At 48.2% G+C, this 13602-nt stretch overlaps 1 protein-coding gene across 1 annotated transcript in view; it reads left to right on the forward strand.

Annotated features, from left to right (window-relative positions):
- LOC132381967 (ephrin type-B receptor 2) overlaps nucleotides 1-13602 on the forward strand; it is a 468380-nt gene that overhangs the window by 357189 nt on the left and 97589 nt on the right. The window lies entirely within an intron of this gene.

The following is a 13602-nucleotide window of genomic DNA, read 5'->3' on the forward strand; positions in this document are numbered from 1 at the left end:
CCGCATACTCCTCAATGTCTATATGGTCATCGTAGGAGGCTGCTGTTTTGAATACGTCCCAGTCTGTGTGCAAAAAAACAGTCTTGTAGTGCCGAGGCTGCTCCTTTTGGCCAGATCCTTATCTGTCTTTTCTCTGCTCTCACACGTTTAAGCAGTGCTTTATATGCTGGTGTTAACATGACAGATATGTGGTCAGAGTGGCCAAGATGGGGGCAGGGGGCTACTTTGCATGCCTGTGGGGTGTTGGTATAAACCAAGTCCAGTATGTTGTCTCCCCTGGTTTTGAAATCCACATATTGCAGGAATTTGGGGAACACAGTTTTTAAGCTGGTGTGGTTAAAGTCCCCAACAATCACCATAAAGCTGTCAGGCTGTGTAGTCGGTAGCTCACTGATGGCTTCACGTAGGCCTCCCAGTGCTTCATTAGCATTAGACTCAGCATTGGCACTGGGAGCTACGTAAGCAGCTGCCACAAGCACGATGGTGAATTCCCTCGGCAGATAGAACGGCGGCATTTCACAATGAGAAATTCAGCCAGCGGTGAGCAGTGTTTAGCAGCTACTGTAGCGTTTGCACACCAGTCTTTGTTGATGTAGATACACAGACCCCCTCCCCGGCTCTTACCAGAGCTAGTTGCCTCTCTGTCCGCACAAAATGATGCCATTCCCTCCAGCTGTATCACCGCGTCCGGTATGTTGTCATGGAGCCAGGATTCCATGAAAACATACACACAGCAGTCTTTAAATTCCTTGCGTGTTTCTCTCAGCAGACGCAGCTCATCCAGCTTGTTGTCGATGGCGGACATTTGAGAGCAGGAGGGACGGTACCGCTGGCCTGGTGGGGTTAGTTTTTAGCCCAGCATGGATGCCAGCCCTCATACCCCTCCTCTGTCTTCTCTCACACTTCCTCCTCCCTCGGGAAGCAACCGGCTTGGTAGCGTAGCGGCGTAAACTGTCCATGTCACACCAGAACTCGTCAGTTTTCCCAACATAGTTTGCCCTGATGTTAACGAGCATATTCCGACTGTATGTTATGTGTCTCGGACAAACAGAACAAACACTAGATATACTTATCGCTCCCCGAGGGGCTGCTGCGTCCATGCGCACTGCCATCTTGAGTGGATATATAGAGCTTAATATCCAAGGATACACATTGTATTGAAAGGACAGTAAGGAAGGTCCTGCTGGGCTGGTAAAATATGAAATTGAATCAACAAAAGGATTGGAAGGTGTTGAATCATTTTGGTAGATGTAAGGAACTTAAAGGGCAAATGTACCCTGATGGGAGTTGTATACAGACCCCCAAACAGTAGTAAGGATGTGGCCTACAAATTACAAAGGGAAATAGAAAATGCATTCCAAAAGGTCAATGTTACAATAGTCATAGGGGACCTCAATATGCAGATTGATTGGGAAAATCAGGTTGGTGCTGGGTTACAGGAGGGGGAATTTCTAGAGTACCTACGAGATGGATTTTAGAGCATCTTGTGATTAAGCCCACTAGGGGGTCAGCTATTCTGGATTGGGTGTTGTGCAATGAACCAGAATTGATTAGAGAGCTTAAGGTAAAAGAGGGGAAAGTGATCATAATATGATAAAATTCAACCTGACATTTGAGAAGGTGAAGCTAAAGTCAGATGTATCAGTTTTACAGTGGAGTAAAAGGAATTACAGAAGCATAAGAAAGGAGTTGACCAGAATTGTTGGAAAAGAACACGGGCAGGGATGATGGCAGAGCAGCAATGGCTGGAATTTCTGGAAGCAATCAGAAGGCACAGGATATATACGTCCCAAAGAGGAAGAAGTATTCTAAAGGCAAGATGACACAACCATGGCCAACAAAAGAAGTCAAAGCCAACATAAAAGCCAAAGGGAGAGCATATAATACAGCAAAGTGAGATGATTAGGAAGCTTTTAAAAAACAAAAGAAGGCAACTGAAAAAGTGATCAAAAAGGTAAAGGTAGAATACAAAGCTGGCCAGTAATTTTAAAGAAGATATTAAAAGTTTCTTCTGATACATAAAGTGTGAAAGAGAAGCAAGAATGGATATCAGACTGCTGGAAAATAATGCTGGAGAGGTAGTAATGGCGGATAAACTGAATACATATTTTGCGTCAGAGTTCGCTGTGAAAGACACAAGCAGTATGGTGGAAGTTTCATGTGTCAAGGGATCATGAAAGGTGTGAAGTTACCATAACTAGAGTAAAGATTCATGGGAAACTGGAAGGTCCAAGGGTAGATAAGTCGTTTGGACCAGATTGTGTACACCCCATTTTCTGAAAGGTGGCTGAAGTGATCGTAGAGGATCGTGCAAATGACACTCCACTCTTCAATAAGGGAGAGAGGCAGAAGAACTGAAATTATAGCCAGTTAGTCTTACTTCATTGGTTGGAAAAATGATGGAATCCATTATTAAGGATGAGGTCATAGGGTACTTGGAGGCACATAATAAAATATGCTGTAGTTAGCATAGTTTCTCCAAGGGAAAATCTTGCCTGACAAATCTGTTGGAATTATTTGAAGAAATAATGAGCAAATAATAATAGAATCAGTTGATGTTGTGTACTTGGATTTGCAGAAGGCCTTTGACATGCCACACATGCAGCTGTTTAACAAGCTACAAGCCCATGTTATCACAGGAGGGTTCCTAACGTGGATAAAGCAGTGACTCAATAGCAGCATTCAAAGCCTTTTCTGGCTGGCTGACAGTGACCAGTGGTGTTCTGTGTTAGGACCGATTCGTCTGGTTTTACGTTATATGTCAATTATTTGGATAATGGAAATGATGGCTTTGTTGCAAAGTTTGCAGATGATATGAAGATAGGTGGAGGGGCAAGTAGTTCTGAAGCAGTAGACAAGCTACAGAAAGACTTCACCAGATTAGGAGAAAGGGCAAAGAAATGACAGAATACAGTATTGAGAAGTGTATGGTCATGAACTTTGGTAGAAGAAATGAAACGGTTAACAGTTAACTATTTTTGAAATGGAGAGAAAATACAAAAAAACTGAGGTGAAGAGGAATTTGGGAGTCCTTGTGCAGGAATCGCTAAAGGTCAATATGCGGTTTGAGCCTGTGGTGAGAAAGGCAAATGCAATGTTGGCATGCTGAGACTTCATAAAGCACTGGTGAGGCATCACGGAGTATTGTGAGTAGTTTTGTGCCCCTTATTTTAGAAAGGCTGTGCTGAAACTGGAGAGGGATCAGAAAATGGTCACAAAAATGACTGCAGGATTGAATGGCTTGTCATATAAAAAGTGTTGTATAGCTCTGGGCCTGTGTTCACTGGAACCCAGAAGAATGAGAGGTGATCTCATTGAAACCTGTCGAATGATGAATAATAGAATGAGTGTGGAGAGGATGTTTCTAATGGTGGGAATATCTAAGACCAGAGGACACAGCCTCAGAATAGAGGGGCTGTGGCGACCCACTTTCTGCGCAGGCAAACCGGCTAACAAATAGCCAGCGCGCGGGGAGAGACCTTGGTAATGCACCTCTGATGTCATTTCCGCCCGGAGAAGGCGGGCGCTAGGGATTGAAATACTAGCGCCGCGAGGTTTGAATAAACTAGTCTCGAAACGAATTACCGACTGCGTGTCATTATTTCAGCGCTGTGTGTAGCACATCGCTACATTGGTGACACCGACGGTCCAAACGGGATTTGGACCAAGGATGACCGCCTCTTCATCTGTTCAAGCAGTTTCGCTAAAACTGTCAACTTTCTGGACGCTGCGACCACGCGTGTGGTTTAGCCAAGCAGAAGCCCAATTCCAGATTCAGCAGATTTCCTCTGATTCCACTCGTTACTACCACGTGGTGAGTGCCCTTGACCAGCAGACGGCCGCCCAGGTTGTGGAATTCATACAGTCACCCCCAGAAGAAGGCAAATATGAAGCATTCGAGGCACTGCTCATTGGGACCTTTGGCCTCTCACAGCGTGAGCGGGGTGCCCGCCTGCTTCACCTGGACTGTTTGGGAGACAAGCTGCCGTCACCATTGATGAACGAGATGCTGTCCCTGGCTGACGGACACAAACCCTGCCTCATGTTCGAGCAAGCGTTCCTAGAGCAACTGCCCGAGGACATAAACTGCTGCTGGCCGATGCAGATTTCAGCGACCCCCGGAAGGTGGCGGCCCAGGCAGACATGCTGTGGAAAGCCAAGAGGGAGAGCATGGCATCCGTCGATCAGATTACCAGGCCACGCGCCCAACAGCGGACCAGACCAGGCCCGGCGGGGGGGTGCACACAACACAGAGACAGGAGTGAGGAGGACAATGAACAGTGATGTTTCTACAACCAGCAGTGGGGCACAGAAGCCTGCCGTTGTCGCCCGCCCTGCCAGAGCCAGGGCCAGCTGCCGCTAATGACTATGGCAGCTGGCCACCAAAACAGCCTCTTGTATGTCTGGGACAAACAGTCGGGACGCCGCTTCTTGGTTGACACCGGAGCAGAGATCAGCGTCTTGCCCCCAACGGGGTACGACACCTGCAACAGGAAGCCAGGACCCACCCTGAGGGCCGCAAACGGCAGCACAATATGGACCTACGGCACCCGCACAGTGCGGCTGCAGTTTGGCACCAGCTGGTTCACATGGGACTTCACACAGGCTGTGGTGGCCCAACCACTCCTGGGGGAGGACTTCTTGCAAGCTGACAGCCTGCTGGTCGACTTGCAAGGGTAAAGACTGGTACATGCCGAGACTTTCCAGACGTTCTCCCTGGGTGAAGCCAAGTTGCCGGCCCCACACCTGGACTCCATCACGCTGTCGGACAACGAATTCACCAGACTCCTGGCAGGCTTCCCATTGATTCTGACACCACAGTTCACGGCAGCCATGCCCAGACACGGGGTACAGCACCACATTCCGATCTAGGGAGCACCCCTCCACGCCAACGCACGAAGGCTCCCCCCGGAAAAGCTCCGCCTGGTGAAGGAGGAATTCAAGCGGATGGAGGAATTGGGGATCATATAGCGGTCCGACAGCCCATGGGCCTCCCCCCTGCACATGGTGCCTAAAGCAACAGGGGGCTGGAGACCATGCGGCGACTACCGCAGGCTGAACGAGGCTACGACACCGGACCGCTACCCTGTGCCGCACATTCAGGACTTTGCAGCAAACCTGCATGGTGCATGGATCTTCTCCAAGGTGGACCTCGTCCAGGGATACCATCAAATCCCGATGCATCCTGACGACGTCCCCAAAATGGCACTCATCACCCCTTTCAGCTTTTTTGAGTTCCTCCGCATGCCGTTCGGCCTAAAGAATGCTGCACAGACGTTTCAGCGGTTAATGGACGCAGTGGGACGCAACCTGGACTTCGCTTTCATCTCTTTGGATGACATCCTCATAGCCAGCAGCAGTCGTCAGGAGCATCTGTCCCACCGTCAACTCTACGCCCGACTGAGTGAATACGGCCTGACAGTCAACCCGGCCAAATGCCAGTTCGGGCTCGACACCATCGACTTACTGGGCCACAGGATTACTAAAGACGGGGCAACCCCTCTGCCCGCTAAGGTAGACGTAGTCCACCATTTCCCCCGACCCAACACAATCAAAGGCCTTCAGGAATTCGTGGGTATGGTAAATTTCTACCACCGCTTCCTCCCTTCAGCTGCCCGAATCATGCCTGTTTGCCCTGATGTCGGGTAAGGGCAAGGACATTACCTGGGACGAGGAGTCCGCCGACGCTTTCATTAAAACCAAAGAAGCCTTGGCAAACGCCACGATGCTAGTGCACCCCAGAATGGACATCCCTACCGCCTTCACAGTGGACGCATCTAACACGGCAGTCGGTAGGGTGCTGGAACAACTCATTGAAGGTCGCTGGCAACCCCTGGTGTTTTTCAGAAAACACCTGCAACCACCCGAGCTCAAATACAGTGCTTTCAACTGGGAACTGTTGGCGCTATACCTGGCAATCCAGCATTTCAGGTACTTCTTGGAAGGCAGGCTGTTCGCCGCGTTCACGGACCACAAACTGTTGACCTTCGCCTTCATGAAAGTGTCCGATCCCTGGTCAGCTCACCAGCAGCGACATCTGTCCTACATCTCGGAGTACACAACGGACATCCAGCACGTCTCGGGAAAGGACAATGTCGTGGCGGACGCACTCTCCAGACCAGCTGTCCAGGCCCTGTCCCTGGGGGTGGACTATGCAGCACTGGCGAAGGCGCAGCAGGCAGACGACGAGATGCCCAGCTACAGGACCGCAGTCTCGGGTTTGCAGCTGCAGGACTTCCTCGTAGGCCCAGGTGATAGGACCCTCCTGTGCGACGTGGCTACCGGCCAACCTCGCCCCATCGTCCCGGCAGCCTGGAGGCGGTGAGTTTTCGACTCCATACCCGGTTTGGCGCAACCATCTATCAGGACAACCGTCCGGCTGGTCTCCAGCAAGTTTGCGTGGCACAGACTTCACAAGCAGGTCAGTGAATGGGCCAGAACGTGTGCGCAGTGCCAGACAGCCAAGGTACAGCGGCACCCTAAAGCCCCGCCACAGCAGTTTGAACCCACCCACCAGAGGTTCGACCACATTCACGTGGATATCATGGGCCCCCTACCAGTGTCCCGAGGAGCACGGTACCTCCTAGCTATGGTAGACCGGATCACGAGGCGGCCAGAGGCGGTCCCACTCACTGACACATCTGTCGATTCCTGCGCCCGAGCACTGATCGCAACCTGACTAGCACGCTTCGGGGTACCGGCCCACATTACCTCCGACAGAGGAGCCCAGTTCACCTCCAGCCTGTGGTCGGCTGTGGCCAGCCTGTTGGGAACGCAGCTGCACCACACAACTGCCTACCACCCACAGTCGAACGGACTGGTGGAATGCTTCCACCGTCACTTGAAGTCGGCTCTCATGGCCCGCCTGAGAGGACCTAACTGGGTGGACGAGCTTCCCTGGGTCCTGCTTGGAATTCGTACAGTGCCCAAAGAGGATCTGCATGCCTCATCGGCCGAGTTGGTGTACGGCGCACCCCTGACCGTCCCGGGGGAGTTCATACCAGCCCCAAGGGGGCAAGAGGAAGAACTCACAGCAGTCCTGGACAGACTACACGAAAGGCTCGGCAACCTGGCCCCCGTACCGACTTCACAGCACGGACGGACCCCAACCCATGTACCCAAAGAACTGCAAAACTGTAAGTTCGTGTTTGTGCGAAGGGGTGGACACCGGGCACCGCTACAGCGGCCGTACAAGAGGCCGTTCAGGGTGATCAACAACAACGGGTCCACGTATGTTCTGGACGTTGGGGGAAAAGAGGAGATTTTCACAGTGGACCGACTCAAACCAGCCCATGTGGACTTGGCGCAGCCGGTCGCTGTTCAGGCACCACGGCGCAGAGGCAGACCTCCCAAACAGAGTCCGACCCAGCCTGAGGACATTGGGGGGTGTATCGCCAGTTCTCGGGGGGGGGGGTGTTATGTGGCGACCCACTTTGTGCGCAGGCAAACCGGCTCACAAATAGCCAGCGTGCGGGGAGAGACTTTGGTAATGCACCTCTGATGTCATTTCCGCCCAGAGAGGGCGGGCGCTAGGGATTGAAATACCAGTGCCGCGAGGTTTGAATAAACTAGTCTCGAAACGATTTACTGACTGCATGTCGTTATTTCAGCGCTGTGTGTAGCACATCATTACAGGGCTTCCTTTTACAATGGAGACGAGGAGGAATTTCTTCAGGTGGTGAGTGGTGAATCTTGTGAAATTCATTACCATAGGAAGCTGTGAAGGTCAAGCCTTTATGTATATGTAAAGCAGAGGTTAATAGATCCTTGATTGGCCAGGGCATGAAGGGAGATGGGGAGAAGGCAGGTGATTGGGACTGAGAGGGAAATTGGATCAGCCATGATGAAATGTCAGAACAGACTCAATGGGCCAAATGGCTTAATTCTGCTCCTACATGTTATTGTCTTATGGTGTTATGCATAGTCAAGTGTATCCTAACTGATAGCATCGTGACCTGATATGGAAATCTACAGAAAGTGGGGGATACAACCCAGGACATGACAGACAAAGCCCTCCATCATCAACGAGCCCTGCTGTCTTCTCACTACTACCATCAGGCAGGAGATCCAGGAGTCTTACATTTCTCACAACCAGTTTCAGGAACATTATTATCCTACAACCATCAGGTTCCTGATCACCTCAACTCTGAACTGATTCCAGAACCTACAGACTCACTTTCAAGGACTCTACAACTCATTTTCTCAGCATTACTTATTTCTTTATTTGCACCATTTGTCTTCTTTTGCAGATTGGTTCCTTGTTGGTCTTTGTTTATGTATAGTTTTGATGCAAATTGTATTTCTCTTTTTTCCTGTAAATGCCTGCAAGAAAATGAACTCAGGGTAGCATATGGTGACGTGTATATATTTTGATAATACATTTGCTTTAACATTAACCTTTTGCTGAACAAAAACTAGAACCACTTGAGGAAAACAGCCAATCCCTCAGGTGCATGCAGGCAGGTCTCTTTGTCTTTAACAAACTCTTGCACAGGTTTATTTAAAGATATAGCACAAGAGATCCAAGGTGAGCAGGCTAATTTGATCCTACATTGCCACGGTGACACAAAGCAGAGTGTAGGGGAAGTCTATGATTATGGGTATACTACAGTAATTAATGTGGACCCTGTGCACTTTGTGATGTTTTTTAACAAATTGGGTATCAATATAGAAGATCTGCTGAGTGAGTTAGTTAATGACTCAAAATTTATTACTGTTGTTGATAGTGAGGAAGGATGATGGCAGCAACAGAGACCATAAAACCATAAAACATAAGAGCAGAATTAGGCCATTCAACCCAGCAAGTCTGCTCCATGGTTCCATCATGGCTGATCCTGGACCCCAAGTCAAGTCACTTTTTATTGTCATTTCGACCATAACTGCTGGTTTTTCAGGACCATGGTGTTACATGACAGTACAAAAACTAGACTGAACTACATAAAAAACACAGACAAAAACTACACTAGACTACAAGACTACTACTGCATAAAGTGCACAAAACAGTGCAGGCATTACAATAAATAATAAACAAGACAATAGGGCAGTAAGGTGTCAGTCCAGGCTCTGGGTATTGAGGAGTCTGATAGCTTGGGGAAGAAACTGTTACATAGTCTGGTCATGAGAGCCCGAATGCTTTGATGCCTTTTCCCAGACGGCAGGAGGGAGACGAGTTTGTATGAGGGGTGCGTGGGGTCCTTCATAATGCTGTTTGCTTTGCGGATGCAGTGTGTAGTGTAAATGTCCGTAATGGCGGGAAGAGAGACCCTGATAATCTTCTCAGCTGATCTTACTGTCCGCTGCAGGGTCTTGCGATCCGAGATGGTGCAATTTCCGAACCAGGCAGTGATGCAGACAGACAGACAGACATACTTTATTGATCCTGAGGCAAAGTGGGTTTCATTACAGCCGCACCAACCAAGAATAGTGTAGAAATATAGCAATATAAAATCATAAATAATTAAATAATAATAAGTTAATTATGCCAAGTGGAAATAAGTCCAGGATCAGCCTATTGGCTCAGGGTGTCTGACACTCCAAGGGAGGAGTTGTAAAGTGTGATGGCCACAGGCAGGAATGACTTCCTATGATGCTCAGTGTTACATCTCAGTGGAATGAGTCTCTGGCTGAATGTATTCCTGTGCCTAACCAGTACATAATGGAGTGGATGGGATTCATTGTCCAAGATGGCATGCAACTTGGACAGCATCCTTTTTTCAGACACCACCGTCAGAGAGTTCAGTTCCACCCCCACAACATCACTGGCCTTACGAATGAGTTTGTTGATTCTGTTGGTGTCTGCTACCCTCAGCCTGCTGCCCCAGCACACAACAGCAAACATGATAGCACTGGCCACCACAGACTCGTAGAACATCCTCAGCATCGTCTGGTAGATGTTAAAGTACCTCAGTCTCCTCAGGAAATAGAGACGGCTCTGACCCTTCTTGCAGACAGCCTCAGTGTTCTTTGACCAGTCCAGTTTATTGTCAATTCATATCCCCAGGTATTTGTAATCCTCCACCATGTCCACACTGACTCCTTGGAGGGAAACAGGGGTTACCAGTGCAGCTGCTCAGGATACTCTCAATACAACCCCTGTAGAATGTGATGAGAATGGGGGGTGGGAGATGGAATCTCCTCAGCCTTCACAGAAAGTAGAGATGCTGCTGGGCTTTCTTTGCTATGGAGCTGGTTTTGAGGGACCAGGTGAGATTCTCCGTCAGGTGAACACCAAGAAATTTGGTGCTCTTTACGATCTCTACCAAGGAGCCGTCGATGTTCAGCGTGGAGTGGTCGCTCCGTGCCCTCCTGAAGTCAACAACCATCTCTTTTGTTTTGTTCACATTCAGAGACAGGTTGTTGGCTCTGCACCAGTCCGTTAGCCGCTGCACCTCCTCTCATGTCGTTCTTGCTCATGAGACTAGTACTACCATTGTGTCATCGGTGAACTTGATGATGTGGTTTGAACTGTGTGTTGCAGCACAGTCGTGGGTCAGCAGAGTGAACAGCAGTGGACTGAGCACGCAACCCTGGGGGGCCCCCCCCCCCAGCTCAGTGTGATGGTGTTGGAGATGCTGCCTCTGATCTGGACTGACTGAGGTCTCCCAGTCAGGAAGTCTAGAATCCAGTTGCAGAGGGAGATGTTCAGGCCCAGTAGGCTCAGTTTTCCAGTCAGTTTCTGAGGGATGATTGTGTTGAATGCTGAACTGAATTCTATGGACAGTACGTGTCTGTTTTGTCCAGGTGGGTTAAGGCCAGGTGGAGGGTGATGGCAGTGGCATTGTCTGTTGAGCGGTTGGGATGGTACACAAACTGCAGGGGGGGTGGGGGCAGCAGGGTCTTGATGTGCCTCATGATGAGCCTCTCAAAAGACTTCATGATGATGGATGTGAGTGCAACGGGACTGTCATTCAGGCACCTACCTTCTCATCATATCCATTGATGCCCTGACCAATCAGGAAATGATAACTTCCGCCTTAAATATGCGCAAGGACTTGGCCTCCACCACAACCTGTGGCAGAGCATTCCACAGATGCACTACTCTCTGGCTAAAAAAAATCTCTGTTGCAAAAGGCTCACCCCTCAATTTTGAGGTTGCGCCCTCTAATTCTGGATACCCTCACCAGAGAAAACATCATTTCCATATCCACCCTATCTAGTCCTTTCAACATACAGTAGGTTTCAATGAAATCCCCACGCATGCCCCTAAATTCCAGTGAGTACAGGCCCAAAGCTGCCAAATGCTTCTGATATGTTAACCCCTTCATTCCCTGAACTATCCTTGTGAACCTCCTCTGGACTCTGTCCAATGACAACACATCCTTTCTGAGATATGGGGCCCAAAACTGTTCACAATACTCTTAAGTGTAGACTGGCTAATGTCTTATAAAGCTGAAGCATTGTCTCCTTATTTTTGTTTTCTATTCCCCTAGAAATAAATGTCAACGTTGCATTTGCCTTCTTTACCACAGACTCAACCTGTAAACTAACCTTCTCGGAGTCTTGCATGAGGACTCCTAAGTCTCCGTGCACCCCTGATGTTTGAACCTTCTCCCCTTTTAGATAAAAGACTGCACTATTGTTCCTTTTACCAAAATGCATTATTATACATTTCTCAACACTGTATTCCATCTGCCACTTTTTTGCCCATTCTTCTGTGGTCACGTTGTCTCCTCAGCATTACATAGCCCTTCATATCATCCAAAAACTTTGCCACAAATCCATCAATTCCATTATCTGAATCACTGACAATGCAAAAAGCAACAGTCCCAATACTGGCCCCTGAGGAACATCACTAGTCACTGGCAGCCAACCAGAAAAGGCTTATTTTATTTCCACTCATAGCCTTCTGCCTGTCAGCCATTCTGCTATCCAGACCAATATCTTTCCTGTAATGCCATGGGATTTTATCTTGTTAAACAGCCTCATGTGTGACACCTTATCAAATGCCTTCTGAAATTTCAAGTAAGTGAAATCCACTACCTCTCCTTTGTCCAGCCTGCCTGTTACTTCCTCAAAGAACTCTTAACAGATTTGTCAGGGAAGATTTCCTTTTACAGAAACCATGCTGACTTTGACTTATTTTATCATTGGTCTCCAAGTATCTCAAAACCTCGTCCTTAGTAATAGACTCCAACACTTTCCCAACCACTGAGATTAAGCTAATGGGCTGTAATTTCCTTTCTTTACCCTTCCTCCCTTCTTAAAGGGTGGAGTAACATTTGCTATCTTCCGTTCCTCTGGGACCATACCCGAATCAAGTGATTCTTGAAAAATCATAACCAATGCATCCGTTATCTCTACAGCAACCTCTCTCAGGACTCTGGGATGTAGTCCATCTGGCCCAGGTGACTTATCCACCTTAAGACCTTACAGTTTGTCTCACACTTTTTCCTTTGTAATAGCAATGGCATTCACAGACCTCTGGCACACTGCTAGTGTCTTCCTCCCTGAAGACAAAGGCAAAGTACCCAACAAGTTCATCTGCCATTTCTTTGTCCCCCATTACTACTTCACCAGCATCATTTTCCAGTAGTCCAATATCACCTATCACCTCACTCTTTATATATCTGAGAAAAACTTTTGCTATCCTGCTTTATATCATTGGCTAGTCTGCCCTCATATTTCATCTTTTCCCTTCTTATAGCTTTTTTAGTTGCCTTTTATTGGATTTTAAAAACTTCCCAATCATCCAACTTCCCACCCACTTTTGCTGCCTTATATGTCCTTTTCTTGGCTTTTATGCAGTCCTTCCCTTCCCTTGTCAGCCACGGTTGCCTACTCCTGCCATTTGAGAACAACTTCTGTAGGACATATCTATCCTGGGCCTTGTGAACTAATTCCAGAAAGTTCAGCCAACTCTGCTCTGGCATCATCCCTGCCAGTATCCTCCTCCAATCCACCTGGGCAAGCTCCTCTCTCATGCCTCTGTAATTCCCTTTATTCCATTGCGATAATGATATATGTGATTTATGCATCTCCCTGTCAAATTGCAGTATGAATTCAATCATATTATGATCACTGTCTCCTAAGGGTTCCTTTACATTAAGCCCTCTAATAAGATCTGGGTTATTACCCGATACCCAATCTAAGATAGCCTTTCCCCAAGTATGCTCAAGCACAGGCTGCTCTAAAAAGGCATCTTGTAGGCATTCAATAAACTCCCTCTCTTGCAATCTGACACCAACCTGATTTTCCCAATCCCCTTGCATATTGACATTGCCCTTATTACATGCCTTTGCAATCTCAACCCCACTTCTTGGCTACTATTTTGAGGCCTATGTATGATTCCCATAATGGTTTTTTCACTCTTGTAATTTCTTAACCCCACCCACAAAGATTCAACATTCTCTGACCCTATCTCACCTCTCTCTAAGATGTAATTCTGTCTCTTACCAACAGAGCCACACCACCGCCTATGCCTTCCTGCCTGTCCTTTTGATACAAAATATATTCTTGGGTGTTAAGCTCCCAACTGTGGCCTTCTTTCAGCCACAACTCCGTGATGCCCACAATGTCATACTGACTAATCTCTAATTCCACCATGAGTTCATCGACCTTATTCTAAATACTCCACACATTGAAGTACAGCACCTTCAGTCCTGC

This window comes from Hypanus sabinus, chromosome 27, assembly GCF_030144855.1.
Source record: "Hypanus sabinus isolate sHypSab1 chromosome 27, sHypSab1.hap1, whole genome shotgun sequence".
Taxonomy (NCBI): domain Eukaryota; kingdom Metazoa; phylum Chordata; class Chondrichthyes; order Myliobatiformes; family Dasyatidae; genus Hypanus; species Hypanus sabinus.